The sequence below is a fragment of the Diceros bicornis genome, chromosome 37, assembly GCF_020826845.1.
Source record: "Diceros bicornis minor isolate mBicDic1 chromosome 37, mDicBic1.mat.cur, whole genome shotgun sequence".
In the NCBI taxonomy this organism is placed as follows: domain Eukaryota; kingdom Metazoa; phylum Chordata; class Mammalia; order Perissodactyla; family Rhinocerotidae; genus Diceros; species Diceros bicornis.
In genome coordinates this window covers 22814364-22838226 of record NC_080776.1, presented here as the reverse complement: position 1 = coordinate 22838226, position 23863 = coordinate 22814364, and the positions used below count along the sequence as shown (strand labels likewise).

The 23863-nt window shown below is 49.3% G+C and overlaps 1 protein-coding gene across 2 annotated transcripts in view; it reads right to left on the bottom strand.

The window, feature by feature from the left end:
* The window catches only part of SH3BP4 (SH3 domain binding protein 4), a 97069-nt gene that overhangs the window by 59913 nt on the left and 13293 nt on the right, over nt 1–23863 (bottom strand). The gene's annotated exons all lie outside the window — the stretch shown is intronic.

Below are 23863 nucleotides of genomic sequence, written 5' to 3'. Positions count from 1 at the left end.
TTGCAACATCCTTACTCACTGTGGCTTTAAGCACTGCTTCTCTCAGCATTTTTGGGTAAAGGCCTTTCAAGCCCTTTGGGGCTCTTCTCTGGCCCATTCCAGAAGATTCTTTAGGTAGACAGTTTTCACTTACGGCTTCACGGCCCTGGAGCTGAGTTGTATTTCATCCCACATTTCATCACACGAATCCCTGGCAGGTTCCCTGGACAGGAGGGTGATAGGGTAAACTCACACTTCATACCCAGTGTGGTATGGACCCAGTGTTGCCCAACCACCTCACTCAGAGATGTTCCTGCTGGATTTGAGGCAAGTACAGGGGCACACAGGGAGTCCCCTGCCAACTCAAGTGTTGGAGTGTGGGGAGGGAGGGTGTGTGGCTTTGGACTCTCATGCCAGTGAGGTCCAGGGTGAGTGGGTTAAGTAGACAAGACTAGCTGGACTCTTTCTGCCTCCCGAGCTCCATGCTCTTCTTCTCTGGAAGCCCTGGGTTTCTGCACAAAGACCAGCCTTCTTGAGAGGAGAGGAGCTGTGATCTTTTGGCCAAGCACTGTTCTCCCGAGGGAGCCACCATATACCAGTGTGGGCCCATCAGTCTCCATGGCCCCAAAAAGAAAACCACAGGATTCAGTGTGCGTTCATCAAGTTAGCATAAAGCCCCGAAGTCTAGAACATGCCTAAGCCCCTGATTTTGTTTCAAGAAACATCAATGCTGTTATTAGGCAAAATTGAGGGGAAATCTCCAAGAACCACAGAGCTGTCAAAAAGCAATGCCAAGAAGACGAGATTCTGTTGTCTTCTGGAGTCTCCAAACACGAGTGTTCTCTCCTACAGTCCAATGAGGACGGCGTTTATGTCCTCTTTATGCATGTCTTAGGAGCTGTTTTAACAACAGCTTACAGTCTCAGTTGATGATACAATTCAGAGTTTATCCTACCTGAGGTCTAGAAAGCTCAGTGGATACACGATAACAGACTCATGAAATTTAGACAGGAAACTATATTCATACAAAGACAAGAGATGACAACTTTGTCCTAAGTTCTCATGGTAGGACAGCCTCCATTCCTTCCCACTTCCCATATGCTATGGATGGAACTACGTCCCCTCCCCAAATTCCTATGTTGAAGTCCTAACCCCCAGCACCTCAAGATGTGACCTTACTTGAAGATAGGATCTTTACAGAGGTAATCAAGTTAAAATGAGGTCATTTTAAAGGAGGATTTGGGTTCCAAATCCAATATGACTGATGTCTTTACAAAGGGGAAAGTTTGTAGGCAGACGAACACAGAGAGAAGGCCATTTGAAGATGAAGGCAAAGATCAGGGTGATGCTTCTACAAGCCAAGGACCACCAAGGATTTCCAGCAAACAACCAGAAGCTAGGAGAGGGGCATGGAACAGATTTCTCCTTTACATCTTCAGAAGGAACCAAGCTTGCTGATCCTGGTTCTTAGATTTCTAGCCTCTAGGACTGTGAGACAATAAATTTCTGTTTAAGCCACCCAATTTGGGGTACTTTGTTATGGCAGCCCCACCAAACGAATACACCATATATGCAAAATGGGAGAAGGAATTCTCATGACTCTGCCAATCTAGAGAGCTGCTGCAGGAGTGACAGATTCCAAAACGCCCCATAAACTCTTCACTCAACACGACCTACAGGTTGGCCTATGATAACCTACCAAGAGCTGGTCCATGCTACAGGGCCAAGTCTTTCCGGGCACGATCTATGTGGCTTCCTGACGTCAGTGAACACCCCAAACTTCATACTTTGTTCCAACCACCTCAGTATGTGCTCAATGGCCTGATCCACTCACATGCCCAGCACACAATTCTTCAAGGGTAGAGGTACAGTAATTTTAGGGTGGCTTTGAGAAAACTGGAAAACTAAACCTACTCCTCAGGTTTCCAAGCCACCATGACGGACATGTATGGATCTATCTTCAGCCAAAGGATCCTTCACATCCTGCATCTGCCAATATCTAGATTGGAGTCTCTCTATGGCAGGAATCACTTCTCCTGCATCCTTACCTCTGCCATACCTGAAAAGCATCAAAGGAATAGAGCTAGACTACAAAGTAGAGCCAAATAAATGCTTGGCCTAGACCTGAGGCAAACTGTGGCCCACAGGCCAAATCCAGCCTGTCTTTGTATAGCCCATGAACAAAGAATGTTTTTATATTTTTAAATAGTTAAGGGGAAAAACAATCAAAAAAGAATAATACTTCATGACGTGAAAATTACGTGAAACTGACATCACAGTGTCTTAAATAAAGTTTTATTGAACACTGCCACACTTATTCATTTATATTTTGTTTACAGTTCATTTGTGCATCAAGGACACAGAGTAGCTTCGACAGAGACCATATGGCCACAAGAGCTGAAAAGATTTACTGTCTGGCCTTTTACAGAAAGTCTGCCGACCCCAGTTCTACACCAGCCCTACTTAAGCCATGGGGCAAAGGGCCAGGCCTCTGTGGGCTCAAGTCATAGGGAAGTGGGCATGCACCCATGGCCCATGGCTGAATGCCAGAAGTGCTGGCCACATAGCAGGTGGGATAAGAGACAGCAGAGGGAAGGAAAGAAAAACAACCTGAAGGTGCGGAAGGTGTGGCTAGAAAGGGAGACAACAACTGCTGCAAAGGTCAACTTCATCAATTCAAGATTGTTATCTAGAGCTGGCTCCAACCGGAAGAGGGAGGGGCTCCTGGCCTCCTCCAGCAGCACAGTGACCTCCACCCCCATGTACAGTTTCAGCCGGATCAGTCCTTACGCAAGTGACGCTCAAGACCAGTCCAGATCTCACGGCCTGGCGACGGACTTCATCATCTCAGGTTTTTCATTGTTATGGAAGAAACTCTAAGACAACCATTTACACAACTGAGAAAATGACACTTTGGTAGACTGGCAACGCCCTTTATATTTAATGCTATCAAGATCAACACTCTAAAAACTGTTAACTAAAAAAGCATTTAGGCATGTGGTGGATGATACAGCCAAGTGAAAGTGTCTGAAATCTCACCTGATTTATGTGGTGACATTTCCTTACCCAGAATATGGAACTGGTTTACCTACCTTTCCTATAATTACATAACATTGCAAGTTTTATATAGAACGTGGGAAGGAACAACCTTTCCTCTCTCCTGTATTAAACCTATACTGAATATTAAGCACAAAGGGTGGGGCTATTGAAACAACCAACCAGACACCCAATGGTTCCATTTACACGTTCATCCTTTCACTCTACACTTTTGTGGGTTCCTACCTGGCACCTGACGCGGTATGGAGTCGGTAGTTTAGTTCATTGTGTGCAGCTGGTGTTTCTGAATGTCCTTCCTCCCTGGCAGAGCAGGGGAATAGGGTGGAGGCTTGCTTGTCTGTGTGCAGACGGGAGGAATGTCTCACCTGTACCCATGCTCTCTCTGAGGTGTCTCTCCGAGGACTCCCACACCGATGGCCACAAGGCTGCTTTGCCCTCCTCCTTCGGGCTTCTGCTCACCCAAGACACCGCGGGCAAACCCACAGTCAGAAAAGACTTTCACCCAACGTTACAAAGACTGGAAGATCCACATACATTTGGCTTTTTCTACTTTTTTAAATTATTCTTCTTCCAGGGTCTAACTTTTCCAACTCACTGACCAGTCACTTATGGGCCTCACAGACTGACCCAGCTCACAGTCTGACCCGGCTCACAATTCTGGGCGCCACCAGTGGGGCTGGAGGTTTAAGTCCAGTGTCTTGACAATCATCACTTAAAAACTGATGAAGGAGAGCATCCCAAGGCAGGGGTTCTAGGCTTTTGATTCTGACCCTGTAACCTTGTCTTGTGAATAAATGGGGAGACAGCGCCAGTCAGGGAACTGCCCACGTGGTGGGAGGCAGCCTAGTCAGTGGCGGACTTGTGAGACGATCCCGACTCAAACCGGTGGGTGCACATTTCCACTCTGCCCTTTACTAGCTGAATGACCTTTGCTATTTTACCTGACTTGACTCTGGGCCTCGGTTTCCTCAACTGTAAAACAGGTGTGAACGATCAGAATTGGCTATCTCAAAACGTGTCTCTTCGGCTTGATTATTTTTAAGAACAAAAGACTCTGAAAGAAACTCTGACCTTCCCCCTAATTGCCTAAAAGAACTTAAGATAGAAGGGCTGTCCCCAGGACAGGCCATCACCACAGATAACTCTGGGTATCAGTAAACTGTGAGGGTCCTTGCTAAGCCCACTTTTATCAAAAGATCTCTTTTGGGTCCCATTGACTATAAAGGCCCAGCAAACATTTGTTTAACAAACACTTGCATTTTCATCTCCACGTAAATTGCCTTCCCCAAACTACTACCCCCAACATCTTCTTTTGTCTTTAGCAGAAAATGGCATTTAAGATGGCAGCTTTGGACATTCTGGCAAGTTGCTCAGTTTTCCTGGGTTTCTCCCACGTATACACGTTATAAAGCTTTGTTTGGTTTTCTCCTGTTATTCTGCCTCATGTCAATTTAATTCATAGACCAGCCAGAAGGACCTAGAGGATAGAGGAAATCGCTTCCTCTCCTACACAGGGCTCTCCACATCATGCTAGAGTATACCCGATTCACGTGGCTTTTTCTTCTTATGTCTTTTCTACTAGGCTGTGGACCATGTTGAGGGCAGGAACCCTGCCTTTTTCTTCTTTGAAACACAAAAGACCAGATATTTAGCACCAAACACACAGTGGAAACCTCACAGAACACTTGTGGAATAAATGGCCAAGAACTTAACTTCTTACATTTGAATACGGCAGTGGTTCTCAACGTGAGCTCGATCAGACCCTCCTGGAGGGTTAACTAAAACAGACTGCTGTCTCCACCCTCAGGTCTGGGGTGGGCTGTGAATGTGCATTTCCTCCCTTGGGATGTGGATGCTGCTGGTCCCTGGACCACACTTTGAAAACCTCTGGTACAATGCATGATAGTTTGATAATGTGCTTTTCCATTTGGCCTCTTGGTTGCTTTTCACAACAATGCTGGGAGGTGGGCATGGCTGGTGTCATCGTGCCCATTTTAGCAGAGAGAGAACCGAGGCTCAACAGGGTTCCAATGACTTACCCAAGGGCACGAAGTAGGAAGCTGGGATCATAACCCACTGGTGTGAAGCCAGCACCAGTGACTCTGACCAACAGAATAAGGGTCAAACGCAAAGAAAACAAACGAGGACAAAGCAGGGCGCAGAGAGACAGGATGTCTCAGAAAGAGGGCGTAAAATGTTGGACGGGGCTCCAGTGTCGCACTTCCTTCCTCCTCTCCTTCTTCCATGACACAAACTATAAAACCTCTCGAGTCTCCTAAGTAGGGAGAAGTGAAATATCCTGCCTGAACCAGAGGAAGGGCCTTTATGTGTGAGTCTTGAGAGAGGGCGTGAACGGCCTCCCAACCACGTGGAAGAGGCTGAGAATATTTAGGACAAGTTCCTGTGTTGAAGCTCAGACCCTATTTGAACATGGACTCAAATCCCGGCTAGGTCACTGAAAACTGTGACCACCAGAAAGTCTTGTCCTGCTTCCTCAGCGTTGGGCTGTGGGAGGAATCACCCAACGCTGCCTCGATGGTCCCCCCAACACACGTGGTGTTCAAGTGCTGGTTCCTCTCTTCCAGAATCCCAACAGCTAACTCCTTGCTGCGAGCTGCCCTCGCTGTTTGCTCGCCCCTCCCTGAGGGCAGGGAGAGCTGTCACCTACTGAGGACCACCAGCTGTCTCACCTCTTGGATTCTCCTTCCTGGGGGTCAGATCTTCACCCCGGCAACCCCTCACCTTAGCAACAGTGAAAGAGGCAGGAGAGCGAGAAACACAGCCTGGAGCTGCCCGAGTTGGCCTTTCCAGCTGATCCGAATTCCCTTTCACGCCTGACTCATCCCAGACTGAGGCCCTCACGAGCCCCCTCCCTATTCAGCTTTGCAAGGGGGCATAGGCGGCGTCCACCCACCTTGCTGTTGGACTGTGTAATGTCCACAGTTTAGAAAACCTAGCCAAAGCATGGAGCGAAGGGCAGAGTGCTTATTTCACAAGAGCATCAAATGATTCGTAATTCGTTGATCTGACTACATAGCACAGACCACCCTCCGACTTCAGATAACAAGCCATACCCTCAAAGCATATGTAGAAACTGGGTCAGAAACAGAATCACTGGAACAAACCTTTTCTGAAGCCCACGACCTGAATCAAGTTACAAGAGGACCATTCTGTATTTTCAAATATTTCCCCAAAATAAATCCTCATTCTCTAAATCTCTTCACATTCTTACCCAAAATGCAAAGCAGCCCCCAATCTCAGGGAATACCCTACTTTTTAAACAAGATATTTGAAAAAAATGCAATCTTCAAAAAAAAGTTGTGCAGACTTGAAGAATCCAATCCAATGGCCAGCTGTCCGCTGGAGTGGTGTGCATTTTGGGACACAACTGCATTGGTGGCCACAGGGTTGGGTGACCACCGCCAACCCCACCCCCGGCCACCAGCAAGGGCAAAGGGCACAGCTACATGAGGTCATCTCCCTCACGATCCCCCAAGCTTCTAACTACAGGTTGAAACAAGTGTGGAACCAGGTCCTGGTCAGAACACTCCAGTCTAGGAAATTATTATGGTATTGAAAGGTAGGGTCTGTCTACCGTCCTTCACTTCCCAGCAGAGCTATCCAGACCTATAAGATTAGTTTCTCCACCCAGTGACTGTTCTAGATTATTTACTTATTCTTACTTTTGTCATAAGCAACCATCAATTAGGCATGAAAGGTTAACCAACTATAAACATAGTTCAAGCTCTCGTAGCTGGTGCTCGTTTGGCTTCGAGGGACATGAGGTTTGAGATCACTCTGCCATCTGTTCCTTGTAAGCTAGAGAGGGGCTGGAAGATGAACGAAAAATGTGGGTCCTACACTCGAGAATGGAAGTAAGAGAAAGCAGGTACCTAAACATAAGACAAGGTTGAACACAGAAGACACCAAGATATAAAGTTGCTCATGTGAGTAAAGAACAAGATGGAGAGAGGACTCCTAGATGGGACACGGGGAAGGTACCACATGGCTGACTGGGCTCCTAACAGGTATCAAGAGAGGACGCTACACACAGGAGTCAAGAGTCGCTCTGCAGGTGGGGTGCCCGCAATCATGCTCCACTCGCTCTCCACACACATTTGACATTTCTCCGGCGGTCTTCTGAACACCTTCTGCCACACTGATGGCTGACGGTCATTAAGACAGACCTGGTGGCTGTCTCAACTCTTGTTGGATGGAGCTGAAATATCTGCCTTTCTCATGACCCACAGGGGACAGTCACGTCTGGACTTGGCAAAGGCCACATCGTACTGGATCTGTGTACAATCAGTTACCCCTCACCGTGTCGTCAAGATACTCTACAAACGGGTGAGTGCAATCCACCAAGGCTCCCCCATCACAGTACCCCATGGCCTGCGGGAACACACTCTCCAGGGCAGTCCTGGGGTCAGTGCGCCAGCCTCCCGTGCTCCAAAAGGATGATTCTAAGGCATATTCTCATGGTTCCTCAGGAGCGTCCCCAGGAGTCACCGTGACCATGAACTCAGTAACTACCCTTCATCATCTTACTCTCCCGGTTCCCTACTCCTGCTTCTGGGGACCACTTTCCCCCAGAATATCAGCCCCCAAGTCCTTGCCTCAGGCTCTGCATTTGGGGTCTCAAACCAGAACAGATGACAACTATAACATTGTCACAAGATCACTGGGCCTTTTGGCCAAGACACAATCACAGCTGGATATAAATGAACATTCCTAGTCAGTTCTGGTCAAAGCCAGTGGGCTATAGTACAGTGTTAGAAATTCCCAATTTAAAAAGACAAGGAATATTTTGTTCCACTAATAAGATACATATATACTCTGCTAAATGTGGAGAAAAGCAAAGGGTATTTATACCCCAACTGACATTTTCACATTAAAAATATATACATTCACTGTGGCTCACGTCCAGGCTGGAGGCCGTCAGAGCTCATGGTTCCCAAGGAATTATGGCTCTAAGCTGGGCCTGGATCCCAGTTCAGGGTGCCTGGTCCCAGCCCACATGTCAGCAGGAAGTCCACCCCAACCTTCTGAAAGACCCACGAGTTATGACCTCGAGTCAGTTACATTTAGGGTTCTGCTCAACTGTCACCTCCTCAAATCCCCAGACCCCCTGTGTTACTTTCCTAGGGCTGCTGTCACAAATTGCCACACACTTGGTGGCTTAAAACGCAAATTTACTCTCTTAGAGTCTGAAGGCCAGAAATCCGAAAGCAGTTTCCCTGGGGTAAAGTCAAGGTACTGACAGGTCTCTGTTGCTTCGGGAGGCTCTCAGGGGAGAATTCGTTTTCCTGCCTTTTTCAGCTTCTAGTGGCTCCTGGATTTCTGGCTTGTGGCCCCTTCCTCCATCTTCAAAGCACAGGACTCTAATCTCTGCCTCGATCAGCACACGGCCTTCTCCTTTATAGTCAGATCTCTCTTTGCTTCTCTCTTAAAATGACACTTGTTATTATATTACATTTAGGGCCCATCCAGATAATCCAGGGTAATCTCTCCATCTCAAGATCCTTTTATTATTCACAGCAGCAAAATCCGTTTTGCCATAGAAAGTAACATTCGCAGGTTCTAGGGATTAGCATGTGAATATCTTTGGAGGGTCATTCTTCAGTTTACCACACACTCTATCAAAAACAGTACACCTTTCACTCCCTACTCTCACTCCTGACATTCTCTGTCTATCATTTGTTTATTTCCTCTCTCTTCCACCAGAATAAACACTCCACGAAGGCAGGTCCTGTTCACCTGGAGTCACCTGGAACACAGCAGGCACTCAGTAAATTGCTATAGAATGCTCGCACAGAATCAGCATCTGTATCTTTAACAAGCTAACCTGTATGATCCGTGGGGCAGGAATCCATCTGTCTCGCTCACTGTTGCATCGCCAGCCCCTAGGCTCGCACCCGGCACGTAGTAAGATGCTCCATTAGTAGCACCTGGTGCCTGAATGTAGCACAAAGGTCCCCGGTACCTGTGACTGCAGCTGGGTCTTGAAGCAACTGATCAACTGCCGCCCAGGTGGTCCCAGCCGCATCTCTCCACCAACTCCATCATCCCCCGACCTCATCTTCAGCACATTATTCCCTCCTCGTGAACACACAGTGCCTGCTTCCTCCTGCCACCTGCCCACCCTGGAGCCAGGCTTCCCCGCCCCATTGCAAGGCTCTCCCCAATTTGGCTCTATCCCACCTCCAACCTCCTTAGCACCCACTGCCAATTCCCTTCATTCTGGCCAGGTCAGCCACCCCACCCTAAAGCTCCTACCCACACATGCTGCCTCCTCATGCAGGGAATGTCTCCTCGGTCCCCTCTCTATACAAAAACGACCTCTCCTTCAGGGCCCAGCTCCTACCTACCACTCTCACAAAGCCTGTGACTCCAGGTCTCGGCGACACCCCTTCCCACCCCCACTTAAAGGATGAGACTGCCGGGCAATCCAGGCAGGTGAGTCTCCATGCCTCGGTCCCCTGGGGGTGAGTCTCCGATGAGCACTTAGGCTCTCTAGGGAAGATGATGTGACAGTTTTCCAGTGCCCTCCAGCTCCTGGAACTTGCATCAAACAGACCAGGAGGTCAAACCCTGACTCTGCCATTTACGAGCTACATGCCGCAGGACAAGCTGTGAATCCTCCAGCACGCTCTCCACTCCACATCCAAAAAATGGGCACAGCACAGTCCACGGCTGCATTGCTGCAAGCTCTACCTTGGCAGGTGTGAGTAGCCGGCCCCGAACTGCATGAGACGGTGTCCAAACCAGAAGTGGGAAAACCCAGCGAAGCCACAGGTGTGCCCACAGGTGCCACCAGCCAGCCAACAGCACCTGGGAGAGACCCAGGTGCCAGGAAAGACCACGACTGAGGACATCAAAGTATAACTGGTGGCGAGAGAGGTATTAGGGTCTTCAGATAAAATCCAGGACACCCAGTTCAACGTGAATTTCAAAAACATAACAAATAATTTGATTAGTGTAAGTACGTCCCAAATAGTCAAATGGACCTGGGTGTTGTGCAGTTTTATTTGCTAAATCTGACACTCCTACGAGAAAGGGGGGTGCAGGGGTGGCCCCCTAAGGCCACACCAGTCAGAGGGGGCTTCCCAAGAAGTCCAGCCTCAAGGGGAGAGGTGGGAGGCAGCCTCCCAGGGAGGAGGCGGGGCGATCAGGAGCCCCCACCTCACCGTGGTCCATCCTTCCCGAGTTCACTAACAGGGAGGTGCACTCCATGGCATTTACTTCCCATTAAAGAGCTTCTTTAAAAAATAAAATATTTCTTGCTAGCTATAAAAAGGGGTTGTTTCAATAATATTTTTCCATTCCGGCCTAATTCTACAAGAATTCACAAACAAAGCAGTGACTCTGACAACAAAGATCGCCATGGAAACAGATCACCTCCATCCCGAAAATCATGACTTCACCTCACATTCCAGCAGGAACCGGCTACAGATTGTTACCAGAAGAATCCTTGTGCAAACAAACACGAGCCAACTGCAACTGAATGGCAGGAAATGTAGCAGCTTTTTCTAATTTTAACTTTCTCCAGAAATGCATTCCCTCTGAAAGTGCTGGGCACATTCTCCCTGGACCCCGCATTCCTTTAGCAAAGCAGTCACCTCCACGACCACAACAAAACGCAGACTTAACGCGGCTGGCTGGGAGGGGCGCACCAGGAGCCCAAGGTCCAGTGCTGACTCACTGGTTTTCCCCCAAAATGACTGAGAGCCTGAAACCAGCTCTTTGAACCAGAAAGCTCTCCCAGACTACTGGGTGATCCGCGGAGGGGGACAGAGGGAGCCGACTCCGCCTCAGGAAGGCAGACAAATAATTACAATGAGCAGGAGCTAATTTCACAGGCATGATGCCATGGCCCGAAGACCAGGGCACACAGGCCAGGACTGAGAACGCTTAAAAACAATTCTGCAAATTATTCCCCTGGGTTGGGGTTCAGAATGTGCCTCGTTTGATTTTAAAGCCCACGTGGGCAAGTGACAAACTGGGAGGCAGTATTTGCAACGCTAACAGCCAAGAAAGGCTTATTTTCCAGAAAATTGAAAGAACCTCAATTCACTAAGAAAAATGGGCAAAAGCCATGAAAAGGATCTTCACGTCAGAAGAAACCAGAATAAAGGACAATATGGCTTAATGAGAAGAGCCCAGGACTGGAAACCAGAATAGCCAATAAGCATTAGTTTACAGTTAATAATAAAGAAAGCATAAATTAAAAACAAATCAGATACTCTCACACAACCACCAACCCCATTCCCCGCAAAATGAAAAGTCAGACAACATTGAGCGATGGTGTGGACGTGGAGCAACCTGAAGGAAGTGGACACTGCAGGTGGGAAGTGAAGGTGGACACCCACCACCCCACACCAGGCTCATCTCCTAGACAAGCGTTTGCACACTGGGCTGCAAGTGCGGTTTGTAAGAGGAAAGGACAGTCAACAACTTGTAGTCCTTGAGAAGGAAGGAAACTGAGGTATTAACACCCAATGGAAAACCACATACTAGTGAAAGTTGATGACCCACAGCTACATATCAACACAGGTGAACCTCAAGAACATAACGTTTAGCTAAAAAAGGAATCTCAGAAGAATACTGTATTAGTTATCTAGTGCTGTGTAACAAATGACCACAAACAACACATATTTATTATTTCACAGTCTCTGTAGGTCAGGAATCCAGGTGTGGCTCTGCTGGGTCCTCTGGTTCAGGCCACAAGCAAGGACCCCGCCAGGGCTGTGGTCTCATCTGAAGGCTCGACCCAGGAAGGGTCTCTTTCCATGCTCACACACTTGTTGGCAGCATTCAGTTCCTTGCTGGCTGTGGGACTCAGGGCCTCAGCTCCCTGCCACGTGGGCCTCTCTATATGGCTGCTTGCTTGATCAAAACCAGCAAGAGAAAGTCTGTTATCAAGAAGGAAGTTAGAATCTCATGTAACCTAATCATGGAAATGACAAATCAGTCAGGAGCAGGTTGCTAGGCCAGCCACATTGAGGGGATAGGTGACACAGAGTGAATGCCAGGAGGTGGGGATCATTGGGGGCCACATACAGTTGGCTGGCCACAACAGATAGTGCATGGTTCCATTCATATAAAATTTAAAAGCATGGAAAACAAATGACATTGCTTAGGGACACAGTGTTTACTGGCTATGTGGTAAAACTGTAAATAGCAAGGGAATGACAACCACAAAATTTAGGATAGGGACTACCTTAAATGCTTGAGGTATATTAGATTAAACACGTTGGGGGGTGGGCAGGTGAGAGGGCACTGGGATTGGGGAGGGGCATCAGGGCTTCACAGTTAAGGGTAAAGTTCCATTTCTCGGCCTGGGTGGTGGTTGTACAAGTCTATACGAGTGTTCATTGTTTCCGTGATTTTCTATTCACCCCAAATATTTTCCAGTACTATTACATCTACTCAAGATTTAGGGGCCACATGGCTTGGCCCCATGGAATAGTGACGCAGGTGCCCTGCACCCTGCAGGGCCTTGGAAAATGGCACTGCTGCCTCCCGTTCACCTTGCTCTGCAGAGAAACAGATCAGTTCCGACCTAGGAGCATGGCCCCACCTGAACGTCGTTGTTGCCAAACTAAATTCAAAGGCCTCCAGCTTTACCGGGAAGCCTTCTCCTCCCAGGCTGATTATGACTCTCAGAATTTGCCCCACCTCTGCTCCGCTCCCTTCCCTGCAATTAAAGGCACGGGTCACGGATGCTGCAGAACTCAGACTCTTCATCAGTCCAGGGCTCCCCTCTGTGCGTCAAAGCACCTTGCGGCTGGGGAGGAGGTGGGGGTTTCTCCCACCCGCCGGAAACTGAAAACAAGAACCTCCGACGGCTGGAAGTTGGGAGTCACCCAGACCACATCCTGTTTGGCTGCGGCATCGAGTCAATCATGCCAATATCGCCCAACAAAAGAACTTTCTATGCAGGCTCATGGGAGAGACGTGATGCCCGCAGCAGGGAAGGAGTCCAACCAGAGTCCACTGCACTGGTCAGCTCTGGTCAGTGAGCCCAAACCACCCAAGCTCACACCAGCTCGGCCTCAGGGGTTTATGGGGAAAGATCATCTGGTCCCTGCAGCCCACAGGCTGAAAGTGGGACACCGTCCAGGACCCTGCATTTTTGCCCACCCTTCTACACCCCAACACAGCAGGCTCTCAAATACTTGAGTGACTGAGTGACGAAGTGCTTCTCCAGATGGAGTGAGTTAATGCATAACATAAATGATCATCTGAGTGAGATGGCACTGGCATTGGCAGCACAGAGCAAAACACCATGAGGCCCGTGGCAACGGTAGCCACCCTGCTTTCTGGGCTCCTGTCCCATGGTCAGGAGGGACACAGGGAATAAAGACCCCCCTGGAAGTCCAGGACCCTAAAAATCAGGCCTTCTCTAGAAAAATCCTCTGCAAACTGCACAGCTTCCTCCCACTGCAGAGCTAAGGAAGGGACCAGAAAATGCATTTCCTCTAACACACCTTAAGCACGTAAGGAATCCAGATGGGGAATGTTGTGGTTTTTAAGTGAATTGTGCTGTGAGTCTCAGTCGGGGACGAGATCTGCACTCCTGGGTTTGAGAAGCATAAGAGTGGTGAGAAGAACCTTCTGGAAAGCCCAGACAACAGCGAAGCAGCCCCTGGTGCAGTCAGGACACCAAAGTGGCCATCCTGGGTCTACGTCACGTCACAGGAGCCCTCTGGGCCCCAGCACTCGTCTCTGAGAGAAGGGTGACACCAGATGTTCACGGGCCTCTGGCGCTCACCCAGTGTGGCAACAGTAAGGTATGGTTGGTGCATGTCGGTGTAAACACATCAGCTGGGAAATGCCACCTGTGTCACCTGAGTAGCTGCAGGTGCAGCGCTCAGGAGCAGACTCTGGACTGCCCAGGGTTCAGGAGCCCAGCTCCCACCCTCCCCTATGGTGGGGCCTTGAGGAGGCAGCAGACCACCCCCATCACTAAAAAGGGGCAAAAAAGACATCCATCTCGCAGGGCTGTTGTGGGGAGTGAATAACATGCGTGAAGTGCTTAGAGCAGCGCCAGGTCTACAGTAGGCGCTACATAAGCGCTCGCAGTTGTTATTCTCTGGTGACAGAACCACACATGCACACACAGGCCACCTGGGACCACTCCCAACTCTACTGCTCCTCTCACCTGCCACCTCCTTGTTAATTTCCAGCTCAATCTCCTCCCTTTACTCACATCCAGGCTTATCTCCCAATTTATCCACCTGACATTTTGGTCTCGATTCCCAAGGATTGAAGCACGAGCCCCACTCCTCCCAGGTTACCCCACCACCAGCCCAGACTGAAGCTCTGCTGATCACAGAGCCCCGGGCTACTCAAAGTCCGGTCCTCAGGCCAGCAGCCCCCTCCCAGGAGCTGGTGAGAAATACACCCACCCCACCCCTACTGGGTTGGAATCTGCACTTTAACAAGCTCCCAGGCGATTCCTGTGCACATAAGATTTGAAATGCGCCAGGCTGGAACAAAGCAGGTCCAGCAAGAGACCTGCATTTGCACACATGCTTTCCTGGAGCTGGGTCCTACAAGAAAGCCTTCTCACCTAAGATTACCAACTCCAGTTCAGGGCCCGGTGCCTGCGTGCGAGCACGTGCTTTTAGTGCCTTTCCAGTTATGGGTGTGTAACAGTGCTCCCTCCCCGTGTCCTGACTCGTTGCATAAGCAGAAACATCCAAAGGAGCGGGTGGCTCAGTGCGGCCATGTATATTCCGTACATATGTTAATCAGCCATCTTCTGGGGAGAGACAATTTCATCCTGTTTTCCATGCATCAACCCCCCATCCCCCACCTCGAGTCCATAACAGGATTAACGGGACCCCTGGCCACTGCCCTGAGCACTGGACCCTCCCTGCCCCTCAAAACTCTGAATTTCAGAGCAGTTTACAAATGGGCCCATTGTTCCCATCCTCTGCTCCCTTTCTCAAGTTCACCTGGCAAAGAGATGATCCGTGTTTGTGTTCGGAAGCCAGCTCCCTCACTGGCCGGGAGAGCAGCTCACCTCTAAATGTCTCGTCCCGGAGAACAGATGTGCTGACGGGAAGAGACAGACCCTGGCCTGACCCAGAGGGTAGGCTAGGCCCACCGCACTTGGCACTGTAGAATGGGGTGGCTAGTGGCCAGGGTGTGGAGGCCTTGGGCTTCTCCCTGGCAGGGGGCACCGGGTACTGCCAGCCAGCACTGGCAGGGCACCCAGATCTGGACACCGGCCGTGATGGAGCCATGTGACATAGACACGGGGTGCAGAGGGACGTTCCTGGCCTGAGAGCCATGACATGGCCGCGCCACCCACAGGCCTTCCCTGCCACTCTGTTATCTATATTTAAATAAACTCTTTCTTTTCAAATAGATTTAGATTTATAGAAAAGTTGTGAAGATAACACAGGGAGTTCCCATATACTTCCCCACACCCAGTTTCCCTTTTTATTAACATCTTACGTTAGGATGGCACATCTGTCACAATTCAGGAACCAATGCTGATACATTATTAGTAACTAAAGTCCATTCTTTATTCAGATTTCCTTAGTTTTCCCCAATGTCCTTCTGTTCTGGGATCTCGTCCAGGACACCACATGACATTGAGTCTGCCTCCTCAGGCTCTTCTTGGCTGTGACAGTTCCTCAGACACTCCTTGTTTCTGCCGACCTTGCCGGTTCTGAGCTGGAGCGGTCAGGGATTTTGTATTAGCCCCTCGGTGGGATGTGTCTGATGCTTTTCTCACGGTTAGACTGGGCTGTGGATTTTTGGAGACCACAGAGGTGAAGTGCCCTTATCTTCACTGCATATCAGTGGCCGTGCCGGCGACAGGTCTCACCACTATTGGTGGTGACCTTGGCCACCGGGCCTGGCCTCTGTTAATCTCCTTCTCCAGGCCCCTCTCTCCTTCTCAGCTGGGAGATGCCCCTGTGTCCAGAGGAGATAAATGCAAGCTCCTCCATTTACTACAGAACAAGCAAAGAAAAGTGCCCAGCACAGTCCCAGAGGATGGAGCCCCGGCTTAGCTGAACGGCAGAGCAACCTAACCACATACACTGCCCTGTTCCTCATACAGATTTAAGGTACCGAGCGACTCAGAACTTTCAGCTGACTGTTAGATCAGTAGGAGCTTAAAATCTGAGTGGCTGAATAAATAAATGTGATAACCTGGCTTGTATTTATAAAAAGACTATTTCTAGAAGAGCCCAGATACCACCTGCCCTGCTCGGGCCCTTTACGCAAACCTGGTCCAGTGAGCTGGTGCTGGGATGAAGGTGGCCACCCTGTGCGGGTGGATGGGTTGCCTGATGAGGTCCCTCAAGCCTGTGGGCATCCTTTGGAGAGGTCACTGGATAAGAGCCGAGCCCCTAACCCTAGGAGATGCAGGCACATACAGAGGACACAGTATCCTGGGCACCCAACTCAGCCACAGACCCCTGAGCTCCGGGGTCATCATTCAGTGTGGAGAGATCGGCGTATGTGGGGGACTTGGAAACACCGGGCTGGAGGAGACCCCAGAATGAGGCGGATGAGGCAGCAGAAAGGAACCACATCCTCTTTTAGGTTCCTCTGGGGAAGAGAAGCAGGGAAGCAGCTGGGGGGAGGGAGGTGTGATGGAATGCTCCAGATGAAACCACTTTTTTTTTTTTTCCAGAGGAAACCACTTTTGATCCTCAAAGCTTGGGTGAACTGCTCAGTGCCTCAGTCTCCCCACATGCTAAATGAAGATGCTCACAGTGCCGCCTCACAGGCAGGGTTCTAGAATCAGGCGAGAGTTCTCCAGGCAAGGGTGGATGAAAGCCGTCACACATGGAATTCAGGCGCTGGATGTAAGGACGCCAGGCTTGGGTGCAGCCGGATGTCTGGGTTCAGGTTCCGCTGCTGTGACCTTGGCACGTGGCTGAACTTCCCTGGGGATGTTTTTCCACCAGTAAAAAGTGGAAGGGCAGAGCGCTCAGCACGGCCTTGCACCCACTGAGTGCTGAGCTCCCGCTATGGAACTGCTGCCCGTGCTGCCATCACTCAGAGGCCGGAAGGATTCAGTTTTGGGCTAACAACTCAACTAAAACCAAACTCCTTATCTCCCAAGGAGCTCTCCAACTCAAAGCTACCAGACTCCACCAGGAACGTTCAAATCCCGCCCCACACCAGTTCAGAGATCCACTGCACCCCAGCCACCACTCCTCCAGTCCCCGCACCCCACGAAGCGCCAGGCAGCTGCTTGCTGGGCAGGCCTGAGATGTGCGCCAGGTGCACTCTGCCCGCGCCCGCAGTCAGGGTAAGTTTTATGGTTCTCTCATTACAAGTCCGCCACGTGTCATGGACGGGCAGGCCTGCCGGGGCTGAAGATGAACGGCATCCCCCCAGTGGGGTGCGCTGACTGGCTCAGATCCACCTAGTTCCTTCCCCTCTTCCCACCCATCGGCCCAAACGCACCCCAACACCAGCCAGGGAAAAGACAGGCCGAGGACAGGAGAGATGAAAACAGATGCTGTGCCAGCAATGAATCCCTTGTTTTTTCTGAGCTAAGAAAGCTCCTCCGTGGAGTGCAGGAACGGAGTGTCCAGTCTCCCTGAGCACCCGGCCCCACCACTAAGGCAGGGGCCTCAGGGATGAGTCCCGCTACTGATTCCAGATGCTCCCGGGCTCCAAGCAGGCCCAGCACATCCCATTAGCGATTCAGGGTATCACTGTTAGCCCAGAGCTGTGTGTCCACAGGGCAATCCACCAACACAGGCTTTTAGCGGGCAGCCAAGTGAGATCAAGTTCATGACTCTCATGAATCTCTACGTGAGCTTTCCCAAGGCTGGCGAGGAGCTGACCCACTGAGATAAGTGAAGACATTCCTTCTCGAAGGTTCAGGTGAACTTTCTAAACCACACCCATCAAACTAGCCCCAGGAAAACACTTGGAGATGGGCTCACACTCCATGTGGGCAGTGCCACCTGCAGCCCCCCAAAACCCAGGCTTCAGAAATGGAGAAGAAGGGGTCTGGGGAAATGAGAGGAAGCATTCACTGTCTGTTCAAGAGGGTCTATAGCATGCATTTCTCCCCTAGAAACTGGAATCGCGTTTAGACGGGGGCCTGCCATGTAATGGGCGGTCAATAATTCCTTGCTGGCTTGATTTCGGGACAGAGCACTGGAACTGCTTCTGCCGAGTGAAGCTGTTTATCTTGCCCGGAGATGCTTGCTAAAATTCCAAGCAAGATCGGGAGCGAAATGTTAAAACAGGGAGTGCCCAGGAGTGGGTGAACTATCGCTTTAAATCAAGGCGGGGGTCACCCTAACCTCCTCCAGAACAACACGGCAGTCCAGCTCACGCCAGGACGGCTAAGCACTCGGACGGTGTACAGGCGACCTCAGCGTGGCCGGTGAATACTACTCCCCACAACTGCTGAGGGAAAATGCAGGATTCGAGAATAAGTATGAACGACTCCATTTCTGAAAAAATGCCCATGTGATTTATCTCACAGCAATGGAGCTGTAGGTAGTCAGACGACTTTGAATTTCTCCTATAGGCTGTATTTTCTAAATCTGTGATAAGCACGGATTAATCATAAACAAACAGAAAAGACAATCAATGGCCCATCTTCAGTCACTGGGCGGCTTCTATTCTCCGATTTCAAGTCGACAATGATGTATGTGTTTTATATGTGTTATCCACCACAACACACTTGAACTATATCGACTCTGAATAATTGGCAAGGGGGAGGATGGCTTTCTGGGAGTCACGCCAGGGGGAGCGCTTATTCCCAATTTCATGGAAGGAACTCTTCCTTCTAAACGGTCTCTTCAGCAATAAGCTCCACAAGCAAACATGCAGTGGGAGAAAACTCACGATGCCTTCAACAATTCTCTGGAGTCTTCCTTTTTGCCACAAGTAGTTTTCATACTTATGAAAGAAAGAGAAGGGCTCATCAAAAACACTTTATAGAAAAGCTAAGTAAATAAATACTGTTTGGAAAGAGCAGGCCTGCCAATAAGCACATGAAAAGACGCTCAACATCACTAACCATTAGGGAAACACAAATCAAAACCACAGTGAGACAGCTATCACCTCATACCCATCAGGATACCATCAAAATAACAGAACACAACACGCGTCGGCGAGGATGTGTAGACGCTGGAACCCTTGTGCACTGTTGCTGGGGATGCAAAACGGCACAATTGCTGTGGAAGACAGGGTGGAGGTTCCTCAAAAAATTAAAAACAGAACTACCATATGATCCAACAATCCCAGCTCTAGGTATATACCCAAAAGAACGGAGAGCAGGGTCTCCAAGAGACATGTGCACATCCATGTTCACAGAGCATCATCCACAATAGCTTAAAGGTGCAAACCCAATGTCTACGGATGGATGACCAGATAGAGAAAATGTGGTGTATCCATACAACGGAATATTGTTCAGCCTTGAAAGGAAGGAAATTCTAACACAGGCTACAACATGAATGAACCTTCAGGACATTTTGCTAAGTGAAATAAGCCAGTCACAAAAAGACAAAGACTACGATTCCACTTATATGAGGTTCCCAGAGTAGCCAGATTCACAGAGACAGAAAGTAGAATGGTGGTTACCAGGGGCTGCGGGGAGGGGGAATATGGGAGTTGTGTCATGGGTAAGTTTCAGTTTCGCAAGATGAAAAAGCTCTGGAGATCTGTTGCACAACTACGTGAATATACTTTACACTACTGAACTGTACGCTTAAAAACTGTTAAAATGGCAAATTTTGTGTGTTTTTTACCACAATTGAAAATAAATAAAATTTTTAAAAAGAGAGGGAGCTCATATACAGTAGCTTATGTTGTTTTCTTCATGTACTTTCTGAAGAAATCTGTGTCCGGCCACAGGCTACGGCGTGTGCATCTAACTCCTGAATTTCAATTTGGTTCTGGTATCCCACAAGACAGGTCTAAAGTGGTTTGAAAAACTAAAACCAAAAAACTCTCACCAATTGCTTTATGAAGCAAAGTGATTCTGATCCCCAAAGCGAATAAAGAACAAAGGCAACTACACCTAAACTCGTGGGAGTATAGACATGGAAACCTGAGTGATGCCAGTCAGCAGAAGAACCCAGCACAACCCAGTGGAATGAGACCGAGGGGTCAAGGCCAGCTTCCCAGAGGAAAGCTCAGAGCCGGAGAGACAGGCTGCCCCAGTGGGAGAAGAGCGAGTCACTTTTCACTTTCTACGTGTCTGTAGTACTTGGAATTCTTACAAAAGCACTTACTATTCTCATAAAAGATTTTAAGCACCAAAAGTTTAGAAAAACCATCATCTCAGGAATGATACCATTCAAGACACGCATTCCAATGGGGTCATTCTAAGCTGGGGAATTTCAGTCTCGGCTGGGCAGAGTCACCTAGGACGCTTTTGAAATTAGGGGTGCCGGTGCCCCAGCCTCTGGCCAACTGACTCTCTAGGGGAGGGACCTATTTGTGACTCTCACCTGTGATTCTGATGCAGGGAGAATGAGGAGATGCCCTGCCGAGGTTTAGAGATACACCAAGACTTCCCTCAAGTTCGGGAGCAAAGTGAGGATGCCGGCCGGGCCAGTCCTGGGTACCAATGCTTGCAACTGTTTTGAATTGTGACCAATGCAGCTGAAACTAAAACATAAGACGTTAGGGGTTACAGGGTGTGTGTGTGAGTCTGTGTTTGTGTGTGTGTGTGTGTGTGCATGTGTGTGTGCAACATTTAGCCTTAAGGCCTGAGAAGGAGGGTCCCACCAGACAGGAGGCAGCAGGAGGAAGGCCCAGGAATGCAAACAACATCACGCAGGGGGACTATCGTGGATGGCATCTTAGGCATGTCCTGGAGGATGCAGGGAACGGGCAGGCTGGAGAAAAAATGCTCCAAGGCCAGCCTGCCAGACCCCATGTGTCATGCTGAAAAGTTTGGGCTTATTCAGTGGAACCAGGAAAGCCTCGTATGCTTGCAGGCCAGGAAAAAACATAATCAGGAAGAAACACGATCAGATCGCATTTTCAGTTCTTGGAAAAGGGCAAAGGCCACAGGTGAACCGTGTCCAGCCCACTGAAGGTCTCAGCACGAGTCTGCTGAGAGGATCAATGAATGACTGAGCTGGAAGAACAAGGCGGGGTCGGCCTCCCACACAGAGGCCAGGTCACAGAGCCACACCACTCACACGAAGTCGGCACACACGGGCGCCCCGTGACTGTGGGTCCCACAGGAACCTACTAGCACACATAAGAACACCCAGCCTCCCAAATACAGAGAAGGGGGGCTCTGAGCGTGGGTGGGGGATGGGCCCTAGATTCTCACCGCACCCCAGAGTCACCCCCAGATCGAGACACTAAACATACGAAATCAAAACCACACAATACTGCAAAAAACCCACTAATTAGATATCCTATGCAACAAAAAATACGTAACAGGATCAGCAGATTCAACAACACACAACTAAAACTTCACAGTGGAAACTGTGCCTGTGGATCCGGGTTAGAAGAGCGATGCAGGCAGTTACCCCGGCTGGGAAGCCGGGAGGCGCAGTGCAGGAGCACTAACACGGTACTCACGCTCGTCACTCATCAAGTAATTGTAGCCGAAATGTTCTCTTTTAGTTGAAAGGTACCAGCTAAGTAGACTAGAGCAGCAGTACTTGTATACTACAGCAACTTTCGAATCACACAGGAAGAGAGAGCTCACCAAGAGGGCCTGAGAGCTAACTCTTCAAATAGAGGGCCGCGTTAAGTCCAGTAGGATGTGTTATCACACCAAATATGAAAAATCTGGAAAATGGGGCTGTAAGCCAGTGAAAAGAATCACTTATACACTACCTGAAATAAATCTGAACAAAATGACCCAGAAAGGATGACAAAGGAGCATCAGAAAAACTAAAATTCAGGGCCGGAAACACTGAATACACATAAAACAGGACTTTTTGATTGATTTTTTAGATTTAAATGGTAAAGCAACAAGACCCAGTTATCATACTTAAAGAACAACTAACATATACGAAGAAAAAACTGTTGATCCAGAGAGAATGACAAAACTGTCTTCACGTGGAGAAACAGAAGCCCTGATCTCGAATCCGACAGAAACAGAACACACAGCACACGACACGAAACATAGCATCATCAGTGAGCTTAACTGAACTGATCTACATCAAACTCCATGTCCTGGAGAAAACGCAACTGCTGTGCCAGTATCCGAGGGACCCTCACCAACACTGGGAGCGTTCTAGAAAACTCAATAAACTCGCCAAAGTAGAAAACTGCACAGAACCCACCTGGCCCCAGTGCAATAATACCAGAAGTTAACTAGAAAATAAAAGGAAGGAAAGAGGGAAAATAGAAAAGGAAAAAAATTAAATACTTAAAAAAATAACTCTTGGGTTAAAGACGACATTAAAATAAAAACTAGAGACTCCTTAGAAAGAACATACAGAAGGACTCGTGCAAAGGTCCTTAGAAGAACACGCAGAGGTCCCTCTGACTCTAGGCACTCATCAGGTGACTCTCCCGTTCCAGAAACACAGCTCTACCCCATCCTCCATGCTTCTACTGAAGTTGTTACTTTCAAATATTCCCTCTCAGTTCAAATGTCCAAAGAGGCAAATTCTGGAACGTTCCATCAGTCATCACCATTATCACCAAGCTAACCTGCCTCCCAGGTGTCCGGGTGGACTACAGGCCAGAGGGTCCCCGCCCATCATTCATTCCATCAGCTGCAGGCAGACAGGTCATGGAGGACCAGGTAGCCCTGAGAGTGGCCGCCCACACCTGATGGAGGGAAGGCCCTTGGGCTTCACCACGGGTGGCGGGTGCCTGGGGCGGGGAGCTTCCTGCACTGCGCTAAGTCTAAGTTGAACATGTAATGGCTAATGAGAAAAGCACCACAAAACAGAGATATCTGAGGGCAGGCTTCTTAGGTTTTATCTCTAAGACTATCTCTACTATCTACCACTCAGGGCCGTGAGGATGCGTGATTCTAGATTATCTCGATTGAGTGTCCCACATGGTGCCTGACATGGTGAAGATCTTGACAAATGACAGCTTTGATGGAGACAAGGGGAGGACGTGGCCACAGCGCCACACATCACAACATGAGGGCTCATGTGTGCCTGCCAAGTGTGAGGGCGCAGTGGGGGGAGAAGATGGAGAACCCCTCTCCTGCCCAGCTCCCCACCCTCCCAGCATTAGGGTCTCTCTCCTATCCTCAAGCCGTAGCTCGTGCTGGTGGACTGGAATTGTTCCCTCTGACTACCCACCTGGCTATCACCTGCCCATCCTCATCTCTCACCTGAGACCTCACCTTCCCTGCCTCCCCGCAGCACAGCCCCAAGCTGCCCCCTGGTCTGGTTCCGGTAAGTACCTCGTTTGCCCCGGAATTTCCCTACCCTGGGGGAGACCTGGCACCCAGGGTGGGGCACAAGAGTGTACCGGCTGACAGCCTGGACTCAAATCCTGGCTTCTGCACTCACAGCTCAGGTAAGTCCCTTCCCCCTCTGGCGCGCTTAGTTTCCTCGTCTGTTACACAGAGATGGCAGGAGTCCCTCCCCGCTCATGAGTTGTAACGATGAAGAGTTTATAGGTGAAGTGCAAGGACATTTGATGACACATAGCAAATGCTACTGACGTCCTAACTATTACTATCATTATAAGCATAATATATCTGTGCTGTGCAAGAACGCCCAGCAAGACTCAAAGGAGAAAAGGAATACAAAACCACGATTTGTTAGTAAATCAGGATTATATATTTTAATGCTTCCATTATCAGGTATAACACTAGGTTAATTAACTAGCATGTTTATACTTTCTCTGCCAGACAGGCAAAGTTCACATTAGTTTGATACCA